General features: G+C 39.8%; 1 pseudogene; it reads left to right on the top strand.

The window, feature by feature from the left end:
- The first annotated feature begins 1,602 nt into the window (after positions 1-1,602).
- LOC120879299 lies at positions 1,603-2,157 on the top strand (annotated as a pseudogene).
- The last annotated feature ends 10,530 nt before the right edge of the window (positions 2,158-12,687 follow it).

Raw genomic sequence — 12,687 nt, 5'->3', positions numbered from 1 at the left:
AAATCATTTGACAAAATCCAATAGCCATTCGTGATAAAAACTCTTAGCAGACTAGAAATAGAGGTATGTTTCCTCAACTTGATAAAGAACGTCTACAAAAACCTACAGTTAATAGTTAATGATGATAAACTATATGCTTTTCTCTTAAAATTGGGAACAAAGCAGGGATATCTCCCCTTTCACTCTTACTCAGTATTGTATTGGAAGTCCTGGCTAATGTAGTAAGACAAATAAATAATTAACAGACAAACAAATGAATAACTAATTTACATATTGGGAGGGCAGAAGTAAAACTATCTTTCTTCACAGATGATATGATAGTCTATGCAGAAAATCCCAAAGAACCGATTACAAATACTCTTGAAACTAGCAAGTGATTATAACAAGGTCATAGAATACAAGGTTAATATACAAGAATCAATTGTTTTTCTATATATCAACAATGGACAGTTGAAATTTGAAAATAAAACCATAACACCATTTACAGTACAACAAAAATTTAATGCTTAGGTATGAATCTATACATATACAAGACCTATTGGAGGAAAGCTATAAAACTCTGATAAAAGAAATCAAAGAAGATCTCAATAAATGTAGAGATATTCTATATTCATTGATAGGAAGACTCAGTATTGTTAGTTCTTCTAAACTTGATCTATAGATTCAATGCATTCTCAATCAAGATCTCAGCAAATTATTTTCTGGATATTGAAAAACTGATTATAAAGTTTTTATGGACGGGCAAGAGACTCAGAATAACAAGTACAATATGGAGGAATAACAAAGTTTGAAGACTGACACTACCTGACTTAAAATCATGATAAAGCTATAATAATTAAGACAGTGTGGTATTACCAAAAAGAATAGACAAATAGATCAGTGGAACAGAATAGAGAGCCAAGGAATATAGTCACCTGATCTTTGATGAAGGATCAAAGGCAATTTGAAGGATAAAATATAGTTTTTTCAACAAATGGTGCTGAAACAACTGGACATCCACATGCAAAAAAAAACTCTAGGCATAGTCATTTCACCTTGCACAAAAATCAACTCAAAATGGGTTACAGGTCTAAATTAAAATGTTAAGCTGCAAAACTTCTGGAGGATAATATAGGAGAAAATCTAGGTGACCTTGGATTTAGTGCTACTTTTTACATGTGTAACCAAAAGCACCAAAACAAAAGGCTTCTGTATCAAAGAGGTTGTAAAGACAGTGACAAGACAGTGAGAAAATATTTTAAAAACACATCTCTGATAAAAGACTTGTATCCAATATATATGCATGTGTGTTCAGTTGTGTTCGACTCTTTGTGACGCCATTGACTGTAGCCCACCAGGCTCCTCTGTCCGTGGAATTTCCCAGCAAGAATACTGGAATGGGTTGCCATTTCCTTTTCCATGGGATCTTCCCAACCCAGGGACTGAACCTGTGTTTCCTGTGTCTCCTGCATTATAGGCGGATTCTTTACCACTGAACCACCAGGGAAGCCCATCCAAAATACAAGAAGAATACTTAAAACGCAACAATAAGAAAACAAAAATAGCTCAATTTAAAAATGGGCCTAAGCTTTTCTGGTAAGCGGCCTGAGGTCACCCCTAAAAATGGTGCGCTATTCACTCGACTCAAAACCCCACAAAATCATGCAAATCCAGAGGTTCAAATCTTTGTGTTGACTTTAAAAACACTTGTGAAACTCCTCAGGCCATAAAGGGTATGCATAGCCGAAAAGCCACCAAGTATCTGGAGGAGGTCACTTTAAAGAAGCAACGTGTGCCATTCCGTCATTACAACGGTGGTGTTGGCAGGTGTGCATAGGCCAAACGGTGGGGCTGGACGCCGGGTCAGTGACCCAACAAGAGTGCTGAATTTTTACTACACATGCTCAAAAATGCAGAGAGTTACGCTGAACTTAAGGGCTTAGATGTAGATTCTCTGGTCATTGAGCACATCCAGGTGAACAAAGCCCCCAAGATGCAGCACAGGACTTACAGAGCTCATGGTTGGATCCACCCCTACATGAGCTCTCCCTGCCACATTGAGATGATCCTTACTGAAAATGAACAGACTGGTCCTAAACCAGAAGAGGAGGTTGCACAGAAGAAAAAGATATCCCTGAAGAAACTGAAGAAACAAAAACTTATGGCCCGAGAATAAATGCTGCAAAAAAGAAATGCAAATAAAAGTAAAAAAAAAAAAATAAAAACGAGCCTAAGATTTGAAAGATCTTTCACCAGAGTCAATATACAGATAAGCATATGAAAAAATGCTCAACATTGTATGTCACTAAATTTTCTCAAATTAAACAGTGAGATACCACTACGTTACTAGATAGCTATTAAAATAGTGAGAAGCCAAAACACTGACAACACCAAATACTAGCAAGGATGTGTGGAACAGCAGAAACTCTTGTTCCTTGTTGATGAAAGTGAAAAATGGTACAACCTTTATGGAAGACAGTTTGATGGTTTTTTATAAAGCTAAATATAGTCTTGGCATATGATCCAGTTATTACACTCTGAAATACTTACAAATGAGTTGAAAACTTATGCCCACACAAAACCCTGCACATCTTTATTCATAATTTCTCAAAACTGAGCCACCAAGATGCCCTTGAGTGTAGCCCACCAGGCTCCTCTGTCCATGGAGTTCTCCAGGCAAGAATACTGGAGTAGGTTGCACTTCCCTTCTCAGGATCAGTAGGTGTATAGATGAACAAGCTGTGGTACAACATACCTATGCAGTGATAAAGAGGAATGTGCTATCAAACTATGAAAAGACATGAATCAACTTAGATGCATATGGCTAAGTGAAAGAAATGAGTGTGAAAAGGCTTCACACTGTATGGTTCCAATGGCATGCCATCTTGAAAAAGGTAAAACTGTGGAGATAATAAACAGATCAGTGGTTGCCAGGAGTTTAGCTTTGGGGTTGTATAGGTAAAGTATTAATATAAAGGACTTTTTAAGGTGGTGAAACTGTTTTCTGTAATACTGTAGTGATGAATACATGACACTGTAAGCTTGTGCATCTCTGTGCAACTTTACAGCACAAAGAGTGAAAAGTGTATACAATTAAAAAATCATTTAGAACTTTGGAAGATCCCAGCTGTGATACAGAATGTAACAAACCAATCTAATTGCTTTGCAAATATATAAAACAGTCTCACCAAAGTGGGGGGAGGAGGTGGTGAAGTGGTTACTTTACTAACTTTGGAAATGAGTGTAGTTTGCCAAAAGAATTATACTAGGCTGCTTACTCTAGTTGATAAAATTATTTCTCAGGAGGATTAGTTAATTAGTTCTGTTGCTCAGTTGTGTCTGACTTATTGTGACCCCATGTACTGCAGCATGCCAACTTCCCTGTCCAGCCCCAACTCCTGGAGCTTACTCAAACTCATGTCCATTGAGTCAGTGATGCCATCCAACCATCTCATCTTCTGTCATCCACTTCTTCTCCTGCCCTCAATCTTTCCCAGCATCAGGGTCTTTTCAGATGACTTAGTTGATTGCATCAGGTGGCCAAAGTACTGGAGTTTCAGCTTCAGCATCAGTCCTTCCAATGAATATTCATGACTGATTTCCTTTAGGATTGACAGCTTTGATCTCCTTACAGTCCAAGGGACTCACAAGAGTCTTCTCCAACACCACAGTTCAAAAGCATCAATTCTTTGGTGCTCAGCTTTCTTTATAGTCCAACTCTCACATACATACATGTCTACTGGAAAAACCACAGCTTTGACTAGATGGACCTTTGTCATCAAAGTAATATCTCTGCTTTTTATTATTCTATCTAGGTTGGTCATAACTTTCCTTCCAAGGAGCAAGTGTCTTTTAATTTCATGACTCTAGTCACCATCTGCAGTGATTTTGGAGGCCCCCCCACTGCCCCAAAGTCTCTCACTCTCTCCACTGTTTCCCTATCTATTTGCTATGAAGTGATGGGACCAGATGCCATGATCTTAGTTTTCTGAATATTGAGTTTTAAGCCAACTTTTCACTTTCCTCTTTCACTTTCATCAAGAGGCTCTTTAGCTCTTCTTCACTTTCTGTCATAAGGGTGGTGCCATCTGCATATCTGAGGTTATTGATATTTCTCCTGGCAACCTTGATTCCAGCTTGTGCTTCATCCAGCCTGGCATTTTGCATGATGTAGTCTGCATATAAGTTAAATAAGCAGGGTGACCATACACAGCCTTGACGTGCTCCTTTCCTGATTTGAAACCAGTCTTTTGTTCTATGTCCAGTTCTAACTGTTGCTTCTTGATCTGCATACAGGTTTCTCAGGAAGCAGGTTAGGTGGTCTGGTATTCCCATCTGTTTAAGAATTTTCCAGTTTGTTGTGATCCACACAGTCAAAGGCTTTGGCGTAGTCAATAAAGCAGAAGCAGATGTTTTTCTGGAACTCTCTTGCTTTTTTGATGATCCAGCGGATGTTGGCAATTTTTCTCTGATTCCTCTGCCTTTTCTAAAACCAGCTTGAACATCTGGAAGTTCACGGTTCATGTACTGATGAAGCCTGGCTTGAAGAATTTTGAGCATTACTTTACTAGCATGTGAGATGATTGCAATTGTGCTGTAGTTTGAACATTCTTTGTCATTGCCTTTCTTTGGGATTGGAATGAACACTGACCTTTTCCAGTCCTGTGGCCACTGCTGAGTTTTCCAGATTTGCTGGCATATTGAGTGCAGCCCTTTCACAGCATCATCTTTTAGGATTTGAAATAGCTCAACTGGAATTCCATCACCTCACTAGCTTTGTTCGTAGTGATGCTTTCTAAGGCCTACTTGACTTCACATACCAGGATATCTGGCTCTAGGTGAGTGATCACACCATTGTGGTTATCTGGATCATGAAGAGCTTTTTTTTTTAGTTCTTCTGTGTACTCTTGCCACCTCTTCTTAATATCTTCTCCTTCTGTTAGGTCCATGCTATTTCTGTCCTTTATTGTGCCCATCTTTGCATGAAATGTTCCCTTGGTATCTCTAATTTTCTTGAAGAGAGCTCTAGTCTTTCCCATTCTGTTGTTTTTGTCTATTTCTTTGCACTGGTCACTGAGAAAGGCTTTCTTATCTCTCCTTGCTATTCTTTGGAACTCTGCATTCAAATGGGTATCTCTTTCCTTTTCTCCTTTGACTTTAGCGTCTCTTCTTTTCTCAGCTATTTGTAAAGCCTCCTCAGACAACCATTTTGCCTTTCTTTTTCTTGGGGATGGTCCTGATCACTGCCTCCTGTACAGTGTCACGAACCTCCGTCCATAGTTCTTCAGGCACTCTGCCTATCAGATCTAATTCCTTGAATCTATTTGTCACTTCCACTATAAAATTGCAACGGATTTAGTTTAGGTCATACCTGAATGGTCTAGTGGTTTTCCCTACTTTCTTCAATTTAAGTCTGAAGTTGGCAATAAGGAGTTCATGATCTGAGCCACAGTCAGCTTCTGGTCTTGTTTTTGCTGACTGTTTTAGAGCTTCTCCATCCTTGGCTGCAAAGAATGTAATCAATTTGATTTCATTCAGTAGTGACCATCTGATGATGTCTGTGTGTAGTGTCTTCTCTTGTCTTGTTGCAAGAGGGTGTTTGCTATGATCAGTGAGTCCTCTTAGCAAAACTCTGTTAGCCTTTGACGTGCGTCATTTTGTATCCCAAGGCCAAATGTGCCTGTTACTCCAGGTGTTTCTTGACTTCCTACTTTTGCATTCCAGTCCCCTATAATGAAAATAACACCTTTTTTGGGTGTTAGTTCTAGAAAGTCTCTTAGGTCTTCATAGGGCCGTTCAACTTCAGCTTCTTCAGCATTACTTGTCAGGGCACAGACTGGATTACTGTGATATTGAATGGTTTGACTTGGAAAGGAACAGAGATCATTCTGTCGTTTTTGAGATTGCATCCAAGTACTGCATTTAGGACTCTTTTGTTGACTATGATGGCTACTCCCTTTCTTCTAAGGAATTCTTGCCCACAGTAGTAGATATAATGGACATCATCCATTCCAGTCCATTTTAATTCACTGATTTCTAAAATGTTGATGTTCACTCTTGCCATCTCCTGTTTGACGACTTCCAATTTACCTTGATTCATGGACCTAACATTCCAGGTTACTATGGAGTATTGTTCTTTACAGCATTGAACTTTACTTCCATCACCAGTCACATCCACAACTGGGTGTTGTTTTTGCTTTGGCTCTATCTCTTCATTCTTTCTGGAGTTATTTCTCCACTCATCTCCAGTAGCATATTGGGCACCTACTCACCTGAGGAGTTCATCTTTCATGTCCTATCTTTTTGCCTTTTCATACTGTTCATGGGGTTCTCAAGGCAAGAATACTGAAGTGGTTTACCATTCCCTTCTCCAGTAGACTACGTTTTGTCAGAACTCTCCACCATGGCCCGTTCGTCTTGGGTGGACTTACACGGCATGGCTCATAGTTTCATTGAGTTAGACAAGGCTGTGGTCCATATGATCAGATTGGTTAGTTTTCTGTGATTGTGGTTTTCATTCTGTCTATCCTCTGATGGATAAGGATGAGTCTTATGGAAGCTTCCTGATGGGAGAGACTTGCTGGGGGGAAACTGGTCTTGTTCTGATGGGCAGGTAAATCTTTAATCTCAGTAAATCTTTAATCCAATTTCTGTTGATGGGCGGGGCTGTGTTTCCTCCCTGTTGTTTGACCTAAGGCCAAACTATGGTGCAGGTAATGAAAGTCTCCTGCATGCACTGCTGAACTCAGTGTCCCTGACTCTGCAATAGGCACTCCTGACCCATGCTTCCACCAGAGACTGCTGAATGCTCATGGACACTCAGTGGACACTCAGGTCTGGGTCAGTCTCTTGTGGGGTGACTGCTCCTTTCTTCTGGGTCCTGGTGCATACAAGGTTTTGTTTGTGCCTTCAAGACTCTGTTTCCCCAGTCCTGTGTAAGTTCTGGTGGCCCTATGGTGGGGTTGATGGTGATCTCCAAGAGGGCTTATGCTATACCCAGGTCTGCTGCACCCAGAGCCCCTGCCCCTGCAGCAGGCCACTGCTGACTCGTACCTCTGCAGGAGACACTCAGACACAGTTCTGGCTCGGTCTCTGTGGGGTGTCTGTCTGGATCCTGGATCCTGCTCAAACAAAGTTTGTTTGAGCCCCCTCAGCCTCTCTGGCGGGTATGGCGTTTGATTCTAAACACAATTTCACCACTTCTACCATCTTGCTGGGGCTTCTCTTTTGCCCTTGGACGTGGGGTATCTTTTTTTGGTGGGATCCAACATTCTTCTGTTGACAGTTGTTTAGCAGCAAGTTGTAATTTTGGAGTTCTCACAGGAGTGATGAGCTCATGTCCTTCTTCTCTGCCATCTTTTTATCTGTTTTAACAACTACAGATATGAATCCAAGACTTATGATTTTTTGACTTTACAAAGGTATGAAAAACTATGAATTCAGTTCCAAGGCACTGCCAAAAAACTGTACAGCTTCATTATTCTGAAACTACTATATATGTATATTAGAATTTAGCAATGAGCAAGGTGTGTTACTGTTGGAGGTTACAGATAAGCAAAGGGGAAGAGGCTGGAATGATTCATGGGTAGTAACCTAGAACTGAGACATTGGTGTGAATTCATATTTACCTTAATATATATACACAGATGGTTGCATATAGAAATATTTATAGATAAGTGTATATATGTACAGGTTACTATGAATGAATATTTCTTTGTTCTGTTGGTTGAGGGGTCCTAGAAGCAAAGGCCTCTCAGTAGTAATGAGCACATCTATCACCCAGGTGTTGGTATATAATTTTCCAGTAAAAGCAACCAAGGTGCCTTGAAGAAATGGCTGGCTCTAGGACTGGAGCAAGAAATACATAAGATAAGCTTGGAGTATCTTACAGTGCTAGTAAGTGAGGAAGTTCTCAGAGTATTAAAAAACCTACAATGATAAGGATATGTCAAAGGGACATAAGAACAAACTGAAAGAGCTCAGTGGCCAAAACTAGAATAATTTGGGCAGCACAATAAAGTAATAATGCATTTTAACACCAAGTATATATATATATATATATATATATATCATGAGTCCATACTGATATAAACAAATAATTAAATAAGTAAATAACTGGGAGAAGAGACAAATCTCTGCAGAAAAATTCCAAATAATTTATGTAGGTACTCCACTATCAAGGAGGTGGAGGATAATGCCTTCATCTTTAGGTTTGGGCTGCACATAATGCCTTCCTTCTAAAAGTACAATATACAAAGGAGGAAAAGAATATCTTTAGTGCAGAATTGACAAACACTATCTCAGGCGAGTAATCAAGGTTAACATCAACTGTGAAAGTCATGTTGGCAGTATGTACCATCAATATGATGTGATAAGAATGGCACTACAACTATGGTTTTACTCCCTCAAACCCCAATTTGAGAAACATCAGACAATCTCCACTGATAAGACATTTTTCAGACTACTTTACCAGTACTCAAGGACTTCCCTGTAGCTCAGACGGTAAAGACTCTACCTGCAACACAGGAGACCCAGGTTCGATCCCTGGGTTGGGAAGAGCCTCTGGAGAAGGGAATGGCAGCCCTCCCCAGTATTCTTGCCTGGAGAATCCCATGGACAGAGGACCCCGGCAGGCTACAGTCTGAGGGGTTGCAAAGAGTCGGACACGACTAGTGACTGACACTACTTACCAGCACTCCTCAAAAGTGTCAAGGTAACCAAAGCTAAAAGTTTCAGAAAGTGTTACAGCTGAGAGGAGTCTTGGGAGGCCTGTTAACTAAATATATCATTCTGGAACAGAAAAAAGAGATGTAGGTAAAAACTAAGGAAATCTGAATAGTATGGTCTTTAGCTAATAATAATATATCAGTATGCTTCAGTAATCACTATAGCTGTAGCAGTTTTAGGGGTTCCCTCGTGGCTCAGATGATAAAGAATCTGCCTACAATGTGGGAGACCTGGGTTCAATTCCTGAGTCTGGACAGCATGGCAACCCACTCCAGTGTTCTTGCCTGGGGAATCCCAGGAGCCTGGGACAGAGGAGCCTGGTGGGCTACAGTCCATGGTGTCACAAAGAGTTGGACATGACTGAGCGACTAAGCACAGCACAGTAGCAGTTTTAAGATGCTAATAACAGGGAGAACTGGTTATGGAGTATATGAGAACTTGCTGTACTGTCTTTACAGTTTTTATGTATATATAAAACTCTTCTAAAAACAAAAAGTTTTTTAAAAGTAAAAAAACAGATAACTCCTTTATTAGAGTTTCTTTAGTGACATTTTAATATTGAATAAATCAACTCCCTCATCTCCAGAAGGTGAAAATGTTAATGGGATCAACATTCCAATTAAAAGGCAGAATGAATTTAAAAAAAAAAACAAGTTCTTCTGGAAACTCACACATTTAAATATAACTACTAGGTAAGCTGGCAAAGTAAATGGATAGAAAAAGATATGTGATGGAAACAGGGAAAGGAACAATGCTTAAGCAACTATGTTAATATCAAGTATAATAAACCTTGAAATAGATTTTACTTTCATTTATTCTTTTTCCGGTCTTCTTTTTCTGGTCTAGGTCCAACTTTTTGACCTATAAAATTTTTCTTCTGCCTGAAGAAGTACTTTTAACATTTCTTTTAGGGAAGTCTGTTGCTATTTGAATTTCCTCAGCTTTTGTTTTCTTCTGAGAAAATCTTTATTTTTATTTCACTTTTGAAAGATAATAACTTTGCTGAATATATAAGTCTACACTGGTGGTTTTATTTTTCTCAGTTCTTTAAAGATTTCACTCCACTCTCTCGTTAAGATAGTTTATGAGAAGTCTACTGTAATATTTGTCCTCATTCCTGGAGAGAGAAGGTGTTTTTTTCTCTTCTCTGGCTTCTTTCAAGATTTCCTCTTTGTCTTTAGTTTTTTGTCTTTTGTCATTTGAATATGATAGCCTAGGGGTGTGTGTGTGTGTGTGTGTGTGTGTGTGTGTGTGTGTGCATATATTGATAGTTATTCTGCTTGAAGTTGTCTGAGCTTCCTAGATTTGTGGTACTGTGTCTATCACAGTTTTGGTAATTTTCGGTCATTATTACTTCAGATATTTCTTCTGCTGTTTTCTCTGTTTCCAATTATGCATCTGTGACACCTTTTGCAGTTATCCCATAGTTCTTGGATTTTTTGTTCTTTTTTCTATTTGTGCTTCAGTTTGTGAAATTTATATTGATAGGTCTTCAAGTTTACAGATGCTTTTCCATGGCTGTGTTGAACCCACTGGTGGCATCCAAGGCAGTCTTTGTTTCTGTTAAAATTTTTTCTCAAGCATTTCTTTTTTATTCTTTCTTAGAGTTTCCATCTTTTGGCTTTTTCCACTTAAAGTCTTTAACATAGTACTCATTTGTTTCAGCTGCTAAGTCGTGCCCAGGTCTTTGTGACCCCAGGGACTGCAGCACTCCAGGCTTCCTTGTCCTTCAGTATCTCCTGGAGTTTGCTTAGGCTCATGTCCGTTGAGTTGATGATGCCATCCAGCCATCTCATCCTCTGCTGTCCCCTTCTCCTCCTGCCTTCAGTCTTTCCCAGCATCAGGGTCTTTTCAATGAGTCAGCCCTTTGCATCAGGTGGCCAAAGTATTACTCATAGTTATTTTAAATTCCTTGTCTGATAATTCCAAAATCTGTGTCATATCTGAATCTGATTCTTGGTTTGTCTTTATAGACTGTAATTTTTTTTCTTGCCTTTTAAGCATGACTTGCAGTTTTATTCTGGAAATCTAGACAACTCATCAGGTAATAGGAAATGAGCCTTTTAATGTGATTTTTTAAAAAAAATTAATCTCTCTTACAGTTGGGTTCTGTTTAATGTTTGCTGTAGTTGTAGGTGCCAAAGGCTTTTAACTCCCCTAATGTCTTTGATTTTGTCTTTCCTGTTGTCTTTTGGGGTCCTTAACAACTTCCCTGAGACTCCTGAGATAGAGTCTCAATTTTGTAGTTCTTTGAGCTGAATTCGCTGATATCCTGGAGTCTGATGGTATAGTAGAAAGATGTGAAGTAGCATTTTATAATCTTGAAATTAAATCTTCTTCCTTTAGTGCATCTATGTCACTGGGCTGTGACCTTCACAAATTGTTCTCCAGTGGTATAGCCCTCCTTGGATTACTTTCTCTAGCTGTAGCATCTATTTATTTGAAGTCATGACTGGTTTTGACTGTTTTTTCCTCACCTAAGTGGAGACCAGATGGACTCAGGGTCTATGTTAGGAGGAATGCTATTACTGCAGATGGGCTAAAGATCTAGAAAAGTCTTTTCCAGTGTAAGTAAACCTTTGTTATAGAGAAGGCTCTGAGCATATTTCATAACGATTACTCTTACCCCATCCCCACCTGCCATAGCCATGAAGGGAACTTTTGGGGATCCTCACTGTGATAACTTAGTAGGGTTCCTAGATGTAAATTCAGTTCAGTTCAGTTGCTCAGTCATGTCCGGCTCTTTGCGACCCCATGGACTGCAGCACACCAGACTTCCCTGTCTATCACCAACTCCCAGAGCTTGCTCAAACTCATATCCATTGAGTCAGTGATGTCGCCCAACCATCTCATCCTCTGTGGTCCCTTTCTCCTCTTCCCTTCAATCTTTCCCAGCATCAGGGTCTTTTCTAAGGAGTCAGTTCCTCTGCATCAGGTGGCCAAACGATTGGAGCTTCAGTTTCAGTATCAGTCCTTCCAATGAATATTCAGGGCTAATTTCCTTTGGGATTGACTAGTTTGATCTCCTTGCAGTCCAAGGGACTCTCAAGAGTCTTCTCCAACACCACAGTTAAAAACATCAATTCTTCAGTGCTCAGCTTTATTTATGGTCCAACTCTCACATTTATATGTGACTACTGGAAAAACCATAGCTTTGACTATACAGTGGTCCTAGATGTAAAGCCCCTGAAAATTTGGAGGCATCTCTAAGACTGAGGCTTTCAGGAGACTTACTATTATGGAAGTCTGCATGCAGCTTCCAGTAGCTCATCAAAATTTCCTTTAAATGTTTCTACAAGTTTATGGCCCCAGTGGCTTCTGCTCCAGTTGGTCAAATCTCAGCTGTGACTTCCAGGATTCTTCTGTCCTTCCAGATCTCGGGGTGGTGGTGGTTTGCCTTAAAACTTTGGTTCTCTGATGGATACAAGAAAAGTTATTGGTTTTCAAGTTGTTCAACTTTTTCTTGATGTGATGGCAGCAGTGTTGACTTTCAAGCTCTTTATATGTTGGAGCTGATACTGTACGGAGAAGGCAATGGCACCCCACTCCAGTACTCTTGCCTGGAAAATCCCATGGATGGAGGAGCCTGGTGGGCTGCAGTCCATGGGATCGCTGAGAGTCGGGCATGACTGAGTGACTTCACTCTCACTTTTCACTTTCATGCATTAGAGAAGGAAATGGCAACCCACTCCAGTGTTCTTGCCTGAAGAATCCCAGGGACGGAGGAGCCTGGTGAGCTGCCTTCTACAGGATCACACAGAGTCAGACACAACTGAAGTGACTTAGCAGCAGCAGCTAATACTGTAAGATGTCTTATGACATTTAATTATTGATATGATTGATTCAGGCCTACCAGTTTATTGTTTTATTTTGCCCCTCTGGTTTTTTTTTTCAAAGATTTTATCTTTTAGAGCATTTTTATGTTCACAACCAAACTGAACAGACTGTATAGAGATTTGTCATATATCCCTGTCCTCGCAC

Source organism: Oryx dammah, unplaced genomic scaffold (assembly GCF_014754425.2).
Source record: "Oryx dammah isolate SB20612 unplaced genomic scaffold, SCBI_Odam_1.1 HiC_scaffold_20, whole genome shotgun sequence".
In the NCBI taxonomy this organism is placed as follows: Eukaryota; Metazoa; Chordata; class Mammalia; order Artiodactyla; family Bovidae; genus Oryx; species Oryx dammah.
This window is presented reverse-complemented; position numbering and strand designations above follow the sequence as displayed.